General features: G+C 35.2%; 1 protein-coding gene across 2 annotated transcripts in view; it reads right to left on the reverse strand.

The window, feature by feature from the left end:
* The window catches only part of Ac3 (Adenylate cyclase 3), a 976,504-nt gene that overhangs the window by 209,583 nt on the left and 747,029 nt on the right, over positions 1 to 19,892 (reverse strand). The gene's annotated exons all lie outside the window — the stretch shown is intronic.

Here is a 19,892-nt window from a genome sequence, read left to right on the forward strand (position 1 = left end):
ATGGCATCAAAATCACAAACTTCAACTTTCGAACCCCCATAAATCTACAACGCCAGTAGTATCATAGGTGTGGATATTTCTACAGACTCTTTACATGCAATAGTATTCAGCATAAAACTTATGAAGCCCCCACTTTATGCTATTCCAAATTACAGCCCCTTTAAAAGTGTAATTTTCTGTACTTTTTCTAGTGATTTCATGTAATGGTTTGGAACCGTGAATATTTATTTCGAAGCAAGAGTATATGTTCTCCGTGTACCTCATTCTCTCCTCTAAACATTCGTTTTTGTTTGGAGTTCGTCTGATACGTACGTCCTGAGCAACTGCAATTTTTCGTAAACGTTTGCAAATGCAAATTTTTTAATGGCACTCTACCGACAACAGAGATGGCCACCATTCAGGAACACTTGTATATACATACGACAACGTGAATGAAGTTACTGACCCTATCATACACATGGTTAATCACACTCCAATTTTCATAATTTTCGGAGATGGTCGAGTAATGATTTTGCCTATTTTTGGACCACTTCAGATGGATTGGCCCTATAGGTTTATAATAAGTGTTAGTGTGTCAGTTAGTTTGTTTATACCTATTCTACAGGCGAATTGACTTAGCTTTGAATGTAAACGGTGTTTGGTGTGCGCTATAAACTCTCCGTAAAATTTGTGAAGTGGTTTAAATCGCTCCAAGGGGTTGTCATAATTCACCTAATTCGTTTTTTTACATTTGTGGAGAATATGTAGTGAAGAAATATCAGTAGAATCAACCGCAACTTTAACGTGACTACATAATGTGCTAACAAAATGATTTTATCCGATAACTTACGTAAAAAAAAAGAAAGAAAGAAAGATGGAAAGAAAAGAAAAGAAAAAAGAAAAGCAAATTATAATAAATGTATCATGTGTTTTCTTAACTTATAAATATCTCTAATTCCTTGTGACTGAAATTTCTCAAAAAGGATAAGTTCATACTGGAACAAATAACAATCCTCTAAAAAAATTCTGTAAAAATTGAAATTTTACAAAATGTTGCATGTGCTTCATTTGAATTTTAATGACTTTACATTGCTTTGTATTGAAATTAATCTATAGAAATATAAAAATGTAATGCTATTTGACGGCTAATTCCTTCTAGAGCGCAGAACAGATTTTGATGATTTTTGGCATATGTAAGTGAACTCTGGCATAACTTATGTTATTGGCACATTTTCGGCGAACTGAGAAAAGGAGTGTGGCGTTGACGTACGAAAAACAATCGAAAAGACCTATATTAAAATCCCATCCATGGTTTTCGAAGTCACTGACATGAATGGCAACACGTCATTATGTTGTTAGGTCCAAATTCACTTCTGATCGTCATGGACGGTGAGGGTGGGAAGTAGTTGATATATAAAAATAATCGACAACGACTGAGATTACTGTCCAATATATAGTTTCCAAGATAAATAAGATAAATAGTGACACTTCCGATGCCATTTAAGTTGAAAGTCTGCCCCATAGTATGTTAATGGGAGAAACGGGTTGAAATAGTTTCCACAAATCTATTCTTTTGGTGCGAAGAACGAGCATTTATTCTAGTTAATGAAAAAGGTGAATTTATATCCTACATAAAAATATTTGTCTAAGGTCACGTTTATAGAATATTAGCTGAAATGGCCGTTCTTCGCACGGAGATAATACTAACTCTATCCATCTCGACTTTGGAACTACTACGTAAATAATTAATATTTTTCTGGCCAGAGTACATACTTATTTATTATAATTAAAATAAGGCGTAACAGATTAAATAATTTAACGTTATCTTCATCAGTTCTTACTGGACGGGATATCTTCATAACATTAATTTATTTTACTCGCAGTGTTGCCATTTCAACACAAACTTAGGCTATAGTTTTTTTTTTCAAATAGAATATTTACCATTTTATGGCATGAAAACAATTTGCACAAAACATGAAAGAAAATAAGCAGAAGCTGGGTTATCGGTGTTGCCAAATAAGGGAGATATGATGCTCTAAAGTTGATAATTTATGGGGTTCTTACAATGAAATGAACAAATATACAACAAGAACAAGACTACAGAAGGAACAAGTGTACAGTAGGGAGTAAACCACATCATGCACAGCAGCCAGTGACCAACGGGCTTGATACACCATATCGAGTGTGCGGCTAGAGCGAGAAATGTACGTATTTTGCCATACTATCTATGGCTTTTCTATTGCATGTATTGTTCTATTATGTTAAAATATTTTACGCCTTTACATTACTGGTAACCTGAAAGAAGGGTGTTTTGTCTTCATCGTTGTCTCACACGCTAACGTTTCCTATACTCTTGACTAACACCTATCACTGGACATTAATCTTTGCGAATCGATTCTGACGTACTTTCTTGTCACAGATTTTTATCTTTGGTGCCGCAGCTTTCTGTACTCTTTTCAAGCACTAAGCCATCTTTTCTGTGGTTTGAAACGCATGCAGGATTTTATGCAGTGTTGCAACCCAAGAAAGTTCGTTTTATAGCTCTCGGGGTCGGTTCGAGATATCGATTCCACACAAACACCATTGGAATTGCTGCGCTACACGAAGACTTGCTGTTCACATTTCCGCATTATGTCACATGGGACTTTTTCTTTCTACATCTCATGTGCCCTTTTTCTGTCAGGTGAATCCTGTTTCGATCCCGCTAGTCACTGGATGCTGTGCATGCTGTAGTTTATTCCCTACTGTACATCTGTTCCTTCTGCAGTCTTGTTGTTGTTGTACATTCGTTTGTTCTTCTGTACGGGCCCCATAATTTATCAACTCCAGAGGCTTATATCTCCCTTATTTGGCAATACTGATAACCCACCTTCTGGTTATTTTCTTTCACAATGTATGCCAATGGTTTTAATGTCATAAAATGCTATACGTTCTATTTGAAAAACTATAAGTTGTGTTGGGATGGCAATACTGCTTGTATGACACTACTGCTATGTTCTTGGTCACATGTCCCCTCCCCGTAGGTATCTGTTTACCTGCATACATTTTTTCATTTTCTGCATTTTTCTGGTGTTTTGGGGGTATAACTAGGCAGAGCCTCACCCAGTCACTGCTTGGTTTATGTATTACACATAGTGGATAAACAAGGCATTTCCGCATATTACCATGATGATTAGCGATCCACAATTAGTCAGGGTACCAATTTTAATAAATGTCTAGCTGTCAAGGTTTGCGCACGTCCCTTGTTAGTAAAAAATATAGTGTGTTTAATTGTGAGTAGATTAAAGCAGTGCATGCTATTTATTCAAAACCTCAGTTTCTAATGCTATTAATTAGCATTATTTTGTTTTGAAGTTATATGCCTTTTGTGTGGATTTGTATAAATATGGAAAAGAAACTAAAGCTAGATAGTGAATGCAGAACACTTCAAAAATAATGGGAATATTAATATTTCGTGAATGAGTCAAAGATAAAGTAATGTGTGTAATTTGCAATGTAACAATATGTCCTCAAAAAAATACAATATAAAACATCGTTATGATATTAAACGTACTCAGACTTACTCCAAATTTATAGGAAGTCTACGGTTTAAGAAAATAAATCTTTGAAAACTGGATTGAAATCTCAGGAATTGCTGTTTGAAAAAGTAAATGCTGAAAAAGAAGCAGGAACTCGTGCTAGTTTCCACGTGGCTCATTCAATAACGAAACATGGTAAACCATTTACTGATGATAAATTAAGCATAGGTATATGATTGCAGTAGCAGACAGAAGAATACATGTGTCCAGAAAAAATCTACTTTATTTAAAAACATCCGTTTGTCAGCAGTCGCTGTTGCTCAAAGATAAATGATATTGCAGAAATATATTAACTAAATTATCTGACAAAAATTGACACTTAGAATGGGTCTATTTGGCCTTGGATGAGTGAACAGATGTTTAAGAAACTGTTCAGGTGTTACTTGTTATTCCAGGGATAAAAAAGATTATGAAGTATATGAAGAGCTTCTTGATATTCATAGCATGCACGACACGACCACTAGAGATGTTTTTAAAAGAGTTGAAAATTCTGTGCAGAAGATTTTCTTTTAAATGGAAAAAAATAAAGTGTATCAGTACTGATGGTGGCAAAAATATGAATGTAGAAAATAAAGATATCGTCGCTCTCGTATAAAAGTCATAGAAAATGATAGTGGTTCGAAACCATTAATCGTACATTGCATTATTCATCAATAGTCTTTGTACGGAAAATGTTTGGATATGTCAGAAGTTTTAAAACGACTCATATCAGCTTTAAGTATATCACATCACATACGCCTAATTACCGTCAATTTCTCAAGTTTATTGAAGAGATCAGAGAAAACCACTCAGCATATTATCTATACTGCAGTAAGCTGATTGAGCTTCGTAAAAGTTCTAACGCGATTTTTTTTGGAACTCTGAACAATAATCGAAATTTTATTGAATGAAAAGAATCGTCCTCTGGCTGTCTTACATAGCAATAAGTGTTATGGAAGTTAACATTTAATACAGCTTTAACTCATCATACTGACCATAATCACTAACCGTAATGACGAATGACATTAATTTAAAATTAGAGAGAAGCAGCTGATGCTTGATTTATACACTCACATTAGGCGTTTTTGACAGAAAAAGTTTTGTTTCAATTCCAACTGAAACAAAAATCTTTCGCGCATTTTAAAACATTCCAAAACATTCAGTCAACAAACTGAGACTCTATTTCCAGTAGATTTTGCAGTTGAAGCTTTGGGTACTTTAAAAATAAGTTTTGCGTATCGTTATTTCAGATATCGATGAAACTGCAAACGGCATCAAAATTTTTCAAAATCCTTTTAACGCCGAGATAAAAGCCCTTGTCCTAGAATTTCAAATTGAAAGGACTGATTTGCAGTGTAGCGATATTTTTAAAGAAAAATATTTAAATTTATCTTTGCTGAAATTTTATAGAAGTGAGAAGTTTCCATGCTCCACAGTCTGCCGCTAACCTCTTCGTCTTCACGTACGATATTTTTTTATTTATTCACAGTTTCATACAGCATTAGGCCAATTGACTAAAACTGAACAACATAACAATAACAAATAAAATAAAATAGAAAAAACAAAGAATAAAAATAAAAAAGAAATAAAAACACGGAGCCCTTGGCGTCGTTTGTCTGAGGTACTTAAGTTCATTAAAGACATTTCTTGTTTTGTGTTGTCACTAACACGGGAATTCTAAATCTAACTATGGCTATGAAGAAGTTTAAGACCGAGTCAATGCGTGATAGGTTAGAAGTACTGCCATGGTGAACAATACCATACAGGTGAACAATATTCAATGATCGGGGGAATATAAGCCTTATAAAACATTGTAAGAGCCGGAAAACTTTGTATTTCGGGAAACCTATAAAGTACACCAAGTAATGTCATAGCGCTGGATGAGATCGATGAGATGTGATCCGTAAAGGAGTTTTTTTTTTATTAAAGACAACAACTGCATCTTTTTGAGATGACACATTATTTAATAGGTATATTTTTGACATCGTAAGTCTTAAGAAGTACCTTCCTTTAAAAAAATGAGAGAAAGAGAGAAAGGATAGAACATTTGTCCGGGTTAAAAGCTAAACCGCAGTTATTACATCAATTACTTAGCATACCTATGTCAGCTTACAGTAAAGAAGTATCATCTACAAAGTTAATGACTCGAAAGAGTTTATACTCATCAGAAAAAAGCAGTATATTTGATGAAGAGGGCGAAAAGATGGCTAGATAAATCGCCCATACACAGTAAGAACAAACGTTGAACCAGAATGCTTCCCTAAGGGACTGTATGGAGATAGTGATCCAGGAAGAGTAACGCATTGTTCCCTTCCTGAAAGATAACAATCTGGGAAAGAGCGGATCTGTTCCTGAGTATTATTTCTATTGGAGAGTTTGTAAAGAAGCAACTTGGTATTTATGGCGTCAAAGGCCTTTGAAATGTCAAAGTAAACAACATCAAGCTGGGAATTAGTCATAATTGGTTGTGCCGCATGGGTAACTAACACTGACAAGTTAGTTAGACACGAATGTTCAAGTAGGAAACCATGCTGAAAGATGCTTTAAAAAGGTTTGACAAAGCCGTACAATTTATCTTTAACTATTTTTCGCAGAGAATAGACACAGAAGAAAGAAGAGAAATAGATAGTTAGGACGAAAGTTGTTTTCTATCTCCAGATTGAATAGAGATGTGATATTGGCAGCCTTCCACAAGTTTGGAAAGCTATCTTCCGAGAAATATTTATTGAATCTGTTTAGATATCGTCCAAATTAAAGTCTTCTTCTCCTCCTTCTTCTCTTCCCTGTCACCATACCCTCTGTTACATCCTTCATGATATACTTCCTAGAAAGATGTATAGTCTATTTTTGAGCTTTATGTTTTATGCGAAACACTGTACTCTAATGCGCAGAAGCACAGATATTACACAAACGCGATGAAAAGAGAGTGTAGTCTTCCAAAATATAGGTGGAGATGAATAGAGAGAATCGGTTGGGTCGAAAGGAAAATGGTTGGGAAGTTTCAGATATAGTAGGGGAGAAAACAATTTTAGGTGTGATAAAAATAGAGAACTGAAACTGATTAGGTCATTGGTTAAGAGAGACTTTATCACGAGGGACGTTCTAGCAGGTACGGTATCAGAAAAAAAAAAAAGAAATGAAATAGTTCAATTTAACATCCCACGATTATGCTCGTTAGACTAAGGGAGACGGCAAGTGAATGATGTTGGAAGAAATGATGGAATGATAATATGGGAGGAAACGAAAGTATCTTGAGAGAACTACGAACACGATGTTGTCCACCATAAGCTTACTTGGCCGGAGAACGAAACAAGGTCTCCACGCATCAGAGATATGTACTTTACCGCTGAGCCGCAGTGCACCTCCACAGTGCCAGCTACAGTACCCTTGAATTACCCCGTACTTCGAGAAATTATATAGACATGATATTTAGAATGTGGGTGTCACAAATATACGTGAGTATTAACTTTAAAATACGAACATCATTTTTAAGATGTGGATTACGGTCCCAGCGATTACCATCTTTGTACCATTGTATTTTAACACGACAGTTCTTAATCTTACTAGAATTTATGATTAAAAGTATTTTAAGTTATAGTTTCCAATCAGTTTTCTTTATTTTTCAAAACTTTAATTGAAATGCAGACAAGAGTAACATTATTTATGGAGTTAATATTATAACACGAGAACACAATTGTTTATAACTACTAGTATAGTTGATGTTATCCTTATTTAAAATGTGGGTTATTTTTATCTGTTCTAGTGCCTCATTAGTATAATCATTAGTATAAAGATAAACACTATAAAGCTTCATTCTATTCTATTCTTTAAAATACATACATGAGAAACATTCTACAGTTTTCATGTATTAATGTGCTAACTTTGGTATATCACAAGTATTCATAGTTAGTTTGCTACACTTGTTATTTACGTGTTTTGTTATTTTTTTGTTTCATTCGTAATGTGTGTTTGGCGAAGAACAAGATTAGCCATTTATACAGTGCAGTGTTTTTACAATTTTTATACACGTATATAAGATTGAATAATAATTCTTTCAGAAATAAGTATTTTGAACTCCGCTACAAGGTGATACATTTACTAACTGCTGCATTGCTGAAATTAGTGAATACAATAAAATCCTTCAACGAAGCAGTGTGTAGATATGTGTTTAACAGAATACGAACTGTAAGTAAAGGAAATTTATACAGCGAATGTGTGTTTTATTTATTGATTTACAAACCAAGCATAACCATATGATACTTTGTGTCGTATTTGCACCAGTGACTTATGGATACCAGAGGTGTTAAGCCCCTAAACTTGAAGAACTCTGAATTTTGGTGGAAGGATTCAAGATTTCAGCAAACATTATGGCCAAAAAATACTCATAAGATAGTAGAAACGAAGTAGATTCCAGAGTACAGAAGTAAGATCGTATTACTGGAGAGTACTCATGATGTAAGATTTATGGAAATAAAATCTAGTTTAGAACTTCTTACGTATTACAGCGTATTGTTCAAGATTCACTCATAACATGAAAAATCTAAAATCAAGAAAAGCAGGTAACCTTAGCGTAGAAGACAAACATATTTTTATGCAGAAATATATAAAATAGTACAAAAAGAAGCTTATCATCAGGAAGACCATGACATGGGAAGCAAGAAGGAAATTTCTAATAAAAGTAGAATAAATGATCTGTATCCTGTTATCGACGGTCAAAATTTATTATGATATGGTGGAAATTTGTTGAAGGAAACTTAAGTTATGATGATAAAAAAACAAATACTATTGTCTTATAAATCTCATCATCAAATTTGAACATATTAGATCATTACACGCCAGATCTCAGTTTTTTATAGCACCACTTCATATGAAGTAGTGGATACTTCGTGAAAAATCAGCAGTCAAGGCAGCAATTTTTAATTGTATGGCATGCTGCAAATTCAAGTCTAATGCAGCACATCAATTAATGAGCCAGTTACGAGAGAAAGGGTAAGGGGAACCGGAGGTATCCTTGATGTTGCTGTAGACTACGCTGGATATTTATCTTTGTGAAAGCAAGAGCTAGATTCAAGACTTTTACAAAGCATACAAGCTTTGTTCATTTGCTTGGGAACACGAACTGTGCATATAGAACTAGTCAGTGATTTATCAGTTAACGTTTTTACTATAGCATTGACAGGAATTTACAAGAAGGGAAAACCTCGTGGAAATCGAGAATTACATTAAGAAAAAAGTGGATAGTTTGTGAAATCCTTGGAAAAATATTCGTTTCGCAAAGGATTTTCCTTCATGATCGTAGCAGGTGAGATAATGAAAAAGTGCCATAAAATCTATGAAGTTGTACCTAGAAAGAGTTGCAGCAGATGTTCATTTAATATTTGAATAATTATCTACGTTTTCGGCTGAAATCCAAACGCCTAAACTCAAGATCACTCTCGCCGATTTTCAGCGATCCTTCTGATCTTTAGTTCTTAAGTCCAGTACATTTCGTCATTGGCACCACACTAACTAGAAATCCAAAATCAAATTTAAGTAAAATTTCTATTAAATAACTATCCAGGTTTAAAACAATTCAGAAGATGCTACAACACATTTGGAGACGCTGACACAAGGATTACCATTACTACAGCAGCGGTAAAAGTGGACTTCCAGCAAACCAAACTTGCAACTAGGAGTGCTGGTTTTCTTGAAAGAAGAAAATATTGCTCCTTAAGTGTGGAAACTCGATTTCGTATGGGTGGTTCATTCAAGTAGTGATGGTTTTCCAAGAGTGGTGTCAGTTAAAACAAGGACTGGTTTAATGGAAAGAGCTGTTGATAGTTATTTCTCTTCTTCAATTAGATGAATAAATAAATTTGATTGAAATTGTGTTCAATCAAAAAGGGAAGAAAGAAGAAACCTTTTTTAGTTTCCGTGTAATAATACATTGTTTTTTTGGCATTACTTATTTTGCTACATTTATTATTTACGTGTTTTGTTATTCTTTAGTTTTACTCATTATGTGATTTTTTACGAAGAGTAAGAACATTAGCCACTTTTACATTGTATGTTTCACAATTAATATACGAACCATAGCATTTAACTTGCATTTATCCTTTTAGAAATAAGTATTTTGAAGTCGCTAACAAAGTGATACATTAACTAATTGCTGCAGTTCTGAAATTAGTGAATACAAGTGAATTTCGTCAACGAATTAGTGTATATGTATGTTTAAACAGACCATATACTGGAAGTAAAATAAACTATATTCAGTGTATGTGTTTTTATTTAGTAATTTACCAATACATATCTTAAAGTTGCTTCTCCTATATACATGGTGAGTCAAAAAGTACTTTACACCTTTGAAAGTATATAAAATATATTGAAATAACTTAGAATCGATATAGGTGTCAATTAGTAGCAAAACACTTCAAGTTTGACTCGCATAGTGCCGTAATACACATTCCGTCACCGCGAGCTCCACCGTAGTGCATCTTAAACTGGTGACTCTCACTGGTGCGGAATGTGCTCGGTGTGTGTTGTTATTTCATGAAACTAACTCTGCAACGTTCAGCGTAGAGTTCGTACGGAACAAGGTAAACAACCTCCAAACAAGACTACAATTTACAGTTAGCACACTAACTTTGTTGAGACTTTTTGTTCTGTTCGTCATGTAAAATCACCAGGTCGCCCGCCTGTTGCTGCTGCTATTGTAGAACAGGTTAGGAAAAGGTTTTTCCTGTAATCCCAGAAAATCAACTCGCGAGACAGGCACCCCACAAAAGACAGTTTGGTCCAATTGCATGGCTACCTCGCTCCCAGAATTGAATTTTTCTTGTGAGGTTTTGTTAAAGATGGAGAGTATGTTCCGCCCCTACCAAGCAATCTTGTAGACCTGAGAAATCGCGTCTACGCTGCAGTTGCAGGAGTTCCATCGGATCAACTGGAATGAGTATGGAAGAAATTGAGTTTCGCTGAGATGTTTACCGCATCACCAACGGCAGTCTCTTCGAACCAAAATGAGACTTTGATGTTAAACTTGAAGTGTTTTGCTAGAAACTAACACCTCCCTCGTACCTGTAAGTAGTCTCAATAAATTTCTATACGCTTTCAAAGTTGTAACGTCCTTTTTGAGTCACCTTGTGTAATACATTTCTTTTTTATTTACAGCCACAATCCTCCAGGATATTGCAACGTAAACTTCAAGGACATCCGCAGCAAGAAAATGTTACAATATGATCTTGTTTATCATAAATTATGCCTCTACGGTAAAGAATACCAATGATAAATGCATTTGTATATAAATAAGATAATAATTGAATGGCAATATTTAAGGAAATAGGAGATTCTCGAAAAAAAATCACGGACACAATTACACCTACACATTGTCTAGAACGTGTCGAAAAATGAAATCCATAACCATTTATAAATATCACGTTTAAAAAAAAAGACAAAACTCAGTTGTTTCAAAGAAATAACCACGGAAATGAATAAGATAAACGAAAATGGGTGAAAGGAAAGAGGAAAGAGAAAAGAAACTCTAGAAAGAACAGTGGCTATAATCGTTCTCCTGCTGTTGCTTGGAAAGCACATTTTCTTGTTAGAGGCCCTTGTGCCATATGTGAAAGCACACACACGCGCACGCACACACTCAAATAAATGGTGACACATACTCGCCTTCGTTAATTCAATTCTCTGACGTCATCACAGTAACTCAACCTGTTCTTTCGTGTTTCTTCTTCTTCACCATCATCTCCTTACTTAGAGCTTGTGATGTGAACTCACACTCTAAGTCACTCAAGCCCTAACTCTACGCTGAGTCATTTATGCGCTGTGTGTGTGTAAGAGAGAGAGAGAGAGTAAGAGAGAAAGAGTTTAGTTCCCCATTTAAGCTGCCGCAAAACGAAAATTTCGAAGCGGCTGAGCGAGCGGAGCACCCATTCCCACTTATTACTTCCGCTTTTGTGCGTTCCCATGACAACACAATGAGATTTTCATATCTGGGCAAAAGACACACCAGGAAGAGAAAGAGAGAGAGAGAGAGAGAGAGAGAGAGAGAGAATGAAGTGAGTTTTCACATCGCGACTCTCATACACACTGAACCATCATCATAGATGTTCACAATTTTTCATGCTTTCATTTCTCTTTTCCCGCTTTCCTCGTTATGATTCTTCATCATCACCATCATCATTCAATTTTATTCACACTAGTTATTTGGGTATTTCTTTTGGTTGACTTTTCTAATATATTAGAGTTGGAATAGAAGGACATGAATATATAAAATGTAAAAGTTCAGATTCATTTCTAATAAGAGGCGTAAAACCACTCTTTCCATTGCTTTAATTTTAATAAATGAAATATAGTCAAAGTCTTCAGATGCAGTTCACTTTCACGAAAATGGAAAATCTCTCTTAAATTGAAAGAAGGAAACAGAAATCTCGACCACAAAATTTAATTGTAAGTGTCATCTTTTCACTTTTTTTAAAAGATTTCTCTGAAGAATGTTTCTTGTCTAAAGAATTGTATAGAAATGTATTGAAGAGAAGCACCTAGAAAGCGTGTGAAGCTGTGGAAAGGTAGTAGGAATATAATAAACAGGAAATTATTTGAAAAGAGTAACAAATTTACGCAGAACAGGCGCTTCCATAGCGCTATTAACGAAATCTAATCCGTTTATAGAATCGATGAGCAGCAGCTCTTAGAGGAATACGTTCGATACAGGATACGTCACACCATTAACAGATGCATAATAAAGCTAAGAATATATCATAAGTATAGGAAACAACAAATGTATTACTTGAGCAAGGATGATTTCTATCAACATGTGAATAATATTTTTGTGAGTGGACAACACAGTATTTGGTACAGGATAACATTTATGCAGCTAAAAACTTGTTCTCAAACGAGGCTGATTTTTATGTGAATTACTAGAACATACGTTATTGAAGTAATGACACCCATCACCAGTTCAGTAATAGCTAGGAGAACGAAATTCATGACGTAGAAACTATAGATATATGGCCTATAAAATGCCCTTAAAACATAGAAAATAACCTAAAAATTGCAAAAATTACAATGGAATTTCTAACTGCAACTTTAAAAGAGTACAACAGACCTACCAAATGATGGGCATCGTGTCCGTAATACCAGAAAAAATAAGATAGCTTCTTCAGTTGAAATATGTAAGTTTGATTATATATGAAAATAATAAATAAAATATAAATTGAAACAATTTACTGATTAAGACACAATAAAATTATTCAGCGCAAAATGCATTTATTTCCCACACCTCAGCCTACTATATAGCATGGTGTATTTCTATGTCCTGCGCGTTATTACAAACATAAAGAAATAATTCTTCCTAGTAATTCATGTAATTATCACTTAGAATTAACAAATTGTATATGAAAAATCAGAAAGTGAAAATCAGGAGCATATTTCAGGGAGACAGGGAGCATATTCCTAAGCACTCTGCCCCTTTCCGCCAAAATAGAGGCCATCGAAAAAGTAACAAATCTAAATATCAGAATTGATTTTAAAGATATTACATACCCAAATTAATTTGGGAAATATTAATGAAAATGAAAACTTCCAATTTTTCCCAGTTATCATACATATGATTGCAGTATATCACCATTGTCTAGACGACATAGAAACAGACTAATGTCTGTAGTCAGATCTTACTTTTGCTTGTAAATTGTCATCTTATGAGAAAACAACTTTATATTGGTGAAAAGTCTCGAGTGTATAGCCAAAATTTAAAAGATTGACAAAAATAATGAAAAATTACCGAAACAGGAAAAATGTAAAAATCACAGAACTTAGGAAAATTTACAAAAAAAAAAAAAAAAAAGACCTAGAATCTGAAAAAGATGACATAAAAGCTGAAAATTGACAAAATATACAAAATATGATCTTCATAACTGCCGTTTGTTGCTTCAAAACAAAGCGTAATATTATGTGTATTTGATGGGCATTGTATCCACGATACTCGAAAGATTACTTTTCATGAGCTTTGGCCCCTACGGATAGCTGGTTAGTTAATAGAAAAATGGGACAAAGGGCAATGGATTGATGCGATATCTGTAATACTACGAAACATAGACTAATATTTAATGACAATTTCACAATTGAAATACATCTGGATACAGTGGCGGATCCAGGGGAAGTGATCGGGCGATCGCTCCCCCCAGAAGAGGGAAGTTTGTTTTATTTTACATATAAATAAAACCCATCCCAGAGTTTGAAACTCTTTAAAAGTAGCTCTAAGTAGCAGTATTACAACTCACCGCCTCCCCAGAAGTCCGTCCTGGATCCGCCCTTGCCTGGATATGCTTCAAAGTGTTTTCAAATTACTTTCTATTGAATTAAGGATTCCCAGCACTTTTTTCAGCATGAAGAAACGTTTCTTTCATACTATTCTCACCTAGCGCGACACTGAAGGAAATTTTAATTTCCACTAATTGGAAGACGGGGTCTCGAGGATTTGCTATCACAATCCCCTCATCTGTACGCTTGAATTTCCATCTCTGAACATTGCAATTTTGAAGATGAAGTTTGTAGTATGGAATATCTCATGGAACAAACATTCGAAGCGGTGCATACAAAACACCATCAAATTTACACGCTGTTTAAGGTGAAAGACTGAGACGTCTAAACATGTTTATCCAGGATTACAATCATGTCGAACATATATTTTGAGTCTTTCGAAATATGTATAAACTTGAATGTATAGAGATTTCTTCTGTCTCACCATATAATAGATAACCGATTTGCCATCCGTAATATGTCTACCTGCCAAACGAAGAGTCCGGTTCAATTCTCGGTGAAGCTGAATTTCATTCACTAGTAGAAGTTTTGTTCAAATGTGGCTCATGGGTTCAGTTATCCCGTGTCGGGCTAATACGAGGGTGGTGACGAGGACATTAAAGTATGAAGTCTTATCTTTATTCCTGCGTTGGGTCATACTTTGACCTTCCCTAAAAGAGAAGCCGTGGGCCCTTAACTTCACACAAAAAACAAGTGAATTTCATTTCAAAATGTAAAACTATTAAAGAACTTCCAACCTTTGCGAATTTAATACTGACATCAGAAGTAGTTATGTATAATTTGCGGTTGCAAGAGAGATCGAATCTGTTCCTCAGAAGCTGAATTTATATCAGAAAGACCTTTTAGCTATCTCTCACAATAATTGTTATGTAGGAATTAATAATGAAACCGAAAGTCGTAGTAGATTTCTTTATCAATTTCTAAATGGTCCATATGGGCACTGGAAGAGTTCACTTCTATACAGAACAATTTAAGCAATTGTGTTTAACATCTCTAATTCAAGAGGGGAAAAGACCTATATTTCTGATTTGGTTGGTCAAGGGACGTACGATGAGATAAAGAATAAATAAGTTTGCAAACATTAGCACATCAAAAAGAGTTTGGTGAGTTAAGCAATATGAGGCGAAAACAAATGAAATAGCTAAAAATGCAAGTTAAACAATTATAGCCAACTATAAGATGAAACTATAATGGATTTTGTAATGCAATTAGAAAGACAAGTTGCATTTTCTAATTTCGATAAATATAATTGTGAGACCAGCTTCTTTACAGCGTTTAAAATGACGTGTGATTAGTAAAATTATCTTTTCAAAAATTAATAAATATAGCTGTATCAAGAGAACATACATATGAAGAATCGACATTATTTAAATACTAGAAGTATGCGGAAAAATTATACAAGACGAAGAGGCACAGTAGTAGAAAGAATACGCAATCCACGTATTATTGTTCGTCCACATATAAGAGTTATTAAATGCTACCAAGGACAAATTTTAGATATAAAAATGCTAGAAATGTCATTAACAAATTAAAAGTTCTGCAAGAGTGAAACAATGTTTCAAGTGTCGAGGTAAGTTATATTACGTTCGAGCAAGTGGTAAGAACAACATATAAAATGAAACGGAAATGCTATTCAGATAATTAAAGATTGTTGAAGATGCAAGGAAATTTAAAATAGTAATTCTATCTAAAGAGGTTAAAGATTTAGTTGAAATCACCCTGTTAAATTCAATTTAAGCAAGATGAAGGGGGAATTGGATAAGAAAGAAAATTCGGCAAATAGTTACGTGAATTTAGCGGAATAATCATACAAGATTATTTCTGTAATTAGAAGATACAGAGTCTGAAAAGATATACAAGAAGAAAGATAGATATCGAGATAGATAATCTGAGGAGATACCCGTGAAAGAAGAGATATTTTCTCACAGGTCAGATAGTCAGAGAAAATGAAGAAATAAAAAATGAAAGAAGGCATGCCCATAGAGATGCAGACTAGGCAAGAAACTTGCAACACTGAGAATATATTTAGAAGAAAGGAGACCTAAGAATGAGAGGCAAATGGAGTATAAATAAGCTCTAAAAGTAGAAGATTTTTTGAAAAAAAAATGAAGAGGAGAGTGAAGTTGATAGTCCACGTAAGTGAGAAACATCCTTTGATAGAGCAAGAGTTAAAAAGTTAAGGTAGAAGTTTTCAAAGAGAAAAAGAAAGCTACAAGAAAGAAGTTTAGTTCTTGTGGTAAACAGGGGAGAACTATTAGTGTTAGTGAAAGAGTCAAAAAGCGTTTAAAGTGTTTTAGGAAAATTACACACAATGTAAAATAAATTCGGCAGTTAGAAGAGTAGTTTGTGGATATCGATCGGGTCAATAATGGTGGTGTGAACTTTCCGAACGAAATTTGTTAAATGGTATTTATTATTGAAATAGGAATATGTATGTATGTACGAGGGGGGCTGGAAAATTCATGAAATCATCAAGAAGAAATAAAAATTGAAACATATCATTGTAGTCATTAGAAAGGTCATATATTGTGAACCTCTCATCCCATATATGATCATTTTATCATTGTTACTTCCTTTGTTACAGGTTCTGTAAGAAGATATGGTGGAGAATCTAAGGAAATTCGAGAAGAATGAGCTTCGCAGTGTCATCAAGTTTTTTGTGCTTCAACACAAATATTCTATGGGAATTCATAAAACTTTGCAGGATACTTTGGGAAAACACGCTCCTGGATATACAACAGTATCGAAGTGGGTGAGGAGTTTTAAGACTGGTCATCGTGAGGCTGAAGATCAACCTCGCTTAGGCAGGGCTTCAAGTGCAGTGACCACGGAAAACGTCATCAAAGTGCATGGCATGATCATGGAGAATAGGCGCATATCATCAAAAACATAGTTGCGTGTATGGGGATATCGCATGAGCGTGTGGGTTGTCATAATAGCAGAATATTTGGACATGCGGAAGGTTCGTGGCAAATGGATCCCAAAATGTTTGAATGCTCACCAGAAGAGAACACGGGTGAGTTTCAAAACCCTGGTAAGTTCCTGCGCAGTCTGGTGACAGATGAAACATGACTGCATTACTATGATCTAGAGACTAAACATCAATCCATGGAGTGGCGTCACAATGGATCACCTCGACCGAAGAAGTTCCGAAGCCAAAGATCAGCTAGGAAGGTGCTTGTATCGGTGTTTTGGGATGAGGACGGTGTCATTCTTATCAAATATCTTAAAAAGGGTTAAACCACCAATGCTGGGTTTTATTCCAACTATTTGATTGAGCTGAAGTAGGCTCTGAAGAAAATACGTCGGGGAAAAGTGAGCTGTGATGTTCAGTTTCTCCAGGACAATGCACCCTTTCACAAGGCTCATCAAACCATGAAATTGCTGGTGGATCTGGGCTTCACCTGTGTACCTCACTCATCCTACTCACTTGATCTGCCCCCTCCGACTATCACCTCTTCCCACATCTCAAAAAACATCTAAAAGGCAGACATTTTGCATCCGATGAGAAACTCATTGCGGAGGTGGAGGGTTGGTTTACACACCAGGACAAGACCTTCTATTTGCAAGGGTTAGAAGTGTTGCAACACCGGTGTGAAAAGTGTGTTGACCTTCGGGTGGAATACGTTGAATAGTGTATTAAAATGGTTCTTTCAGGTAAATTTCTTCTTGGTGATTGCATGAACTTTCCAGCCTCCCCTCGTATTTGTATGTGTATGCGTGTTTGTATGTGTATATATGTGTGTGAGTGTAAATTGGTGATGGTAGGACTATAAAAGAAAGTTCAATTAGGAACTCGATAAGGGCAATTTGGTACTCAGAGCCAAAGAAGCAGAAGAATTATTTGAAGTAAATTACGGTTTAGTTAGTACAACATTGTATCAGAAGAATTTTATTTCTAAGAAAGCCGCAAGGTTTCTTTATTCATACAGATACTTAGTTCACAGCAATAAATGCAAAGAGAGAGAGAGAGAGAGAGAGAGAGAGAGGGATAGATAAAGAGAGAGAGAAAAAAACAATCTAAGATGAGCAGCTAAAGTAAAAATGTTCACAATTAGATACAAACATTAAGGAGATCTAAATGTATTAGAATCACGATATTAGCCCTTTTATGATTATAAAATTAGAACGTCCTCTCTCCGTTACTTTACACGATAACTCTTAAACGAATGTGAATTTTTGATTTTTTTTTTTTTTTTTTTTTTGCAATAGATAGGAAATCCACGTCTTATTCTTCGTCCGCATGAGGAGTTATCAAATGCCATTAAGAATAAAGTGGAGATATAAAAGATGCTACAAGTGTCATAAATGTCAAGGAAAGATATGCAGGGTGTCTCAAAAGTCCCCTGACAGGGTAACTCTGTTATTATCAGAGTTACGACAAAATGTAAGAGGGAAACCGTCTTAAGAGTACAGTGAGTGGGAGCTAGCCATCTCCACGTTAGTGTAAAAGACAGTAACTTCATTCACTTATGTTGTAGGTCCAGGTAAACGGCAACGTTGCATTTTCATTTAACATTGGCCATATAAAGAATGTACAGCCCAAACGGCTGGTCTGATTTAAGAAATTCCTTCACTTTAGATTGAAAACATCATATTTGGAGACGGTTTCCCCTCTTACATTTTGTTGTAACTCTTATAATAACAGAGTTACCCTATGTCAGGGGACTTTTGAGACACCCTGTATAATGATCAAGCATGTGACAAAAACAACTGACAACCTGAAACAAAATTGTTGTTCAGACAATTAAAGATTGTTGAAGATGCAAAGCAATTTAAAGTGCTTTCATGGAGTAAATCTGTTAACATGTTTATAACTAGCGGTAATTTAAACGGTGCCTTTCCATATTCTATTCATGAAAATATATGAAGAGGTTATTTTTTTAAAGATTAAAAGCAAAATACTTTTAAGGATAAAAGGACGACCACAACATTTTAGGCCTTACAAACCCTCTTATATCCCAAGTACGTGAGGTTTAAGTGATTATTTTCTGAGATTAACAGATGCTTTGGTTAAACCTCTAAAAAAATATTGGTGATATTAAAATCTCACGTACTTGGGGTATAAAAATATATAACGCCTGAAAACATTGTTGTTGGTTAAACTAATGCCAAACAGATGTGCTTCTCAGAGGTAAAGAGATTTTTTGAATCAACCTCATAAAATATTGGTGAGGTTAAAACCTTACAAACTTGGGCTAGGAGAAAGCATAAGCCTCACGTATTTGGGGTATGAGAAGGTACATACTATTGACCGCTTGAAGCAAAAACTCATTCATAAATGTAAATTTCGCTGGACCCTCTTCACTGTCTTTGCCAGAGTATCTTTCTACACTCCCACGGAGAAAAAAAGATTACACCTCCCAAAGGGTAGAGACGTGCTGCACAAAGTAATGTCAATATAGCCAAAACCTGCGAGGCATGCTCGGAAAGTAAGTACCGTTTCGTTTGAACGCTATACGCTGTGATCGTTTACAATGTTTAAAACAGTTGCTGAACTCGCCGAGTGTGAGATTTGTTCGCTTATCCAGTGTTTGAATACAAGGAACATTAAGCCGGCCGAAATTCATCGACAAATTGTAGAGAGTATGATGAAAATACGATGGGTGATGGAAAGGTGCGAAAGTGGGTGAGACAGTTCAGTGAAGGGCGGACGAACTACGAAGTAGGCGGCCTTCTGTTGTGACTGATGTGTTGGTGAGGAAAGTGGATGAGAAAATTCGTGATAAAAAACGATGCCAACTTGGCAACGTCTGACTACCACTTGTTCCTGCACCTGAAGTGCGAGCTCGGCGGTAAATGCTTTGAAAGTGACGACGACGAAACAAAAAAACGCTGTGGTGTTATGGTTGTCTTCACTGGCGGGATGTTTCTTTGAGGAAGGTTCGTACAAGTTGGTCACCCTATATGACAAGTGTTTGAAAATTGATGTAAACCATGTCGAAAAATACAGTCTAAGATGTGCTCTTTCATGTAAAACTAATAGACCTATGGGGTTTGAACAAACTTGTTTTAGTTATTTTTTTTCAAAACCGTATTTACTTTCCG

This window comes from Thermobia domestica, chromosome 8, assembly GCF_964235325.1.
Source record: "Thermobia domestica chromosome 8, izTheDome1.hap1.1, whole genome shotgun sequence".
Taxonomy (NCBI): domain Eukaryota; kingdom Metazoa; phylum Arthropoda; class Insecta; order Zygentoma; family Lepismatidae; genus Thermobia; species Thermobia domestica.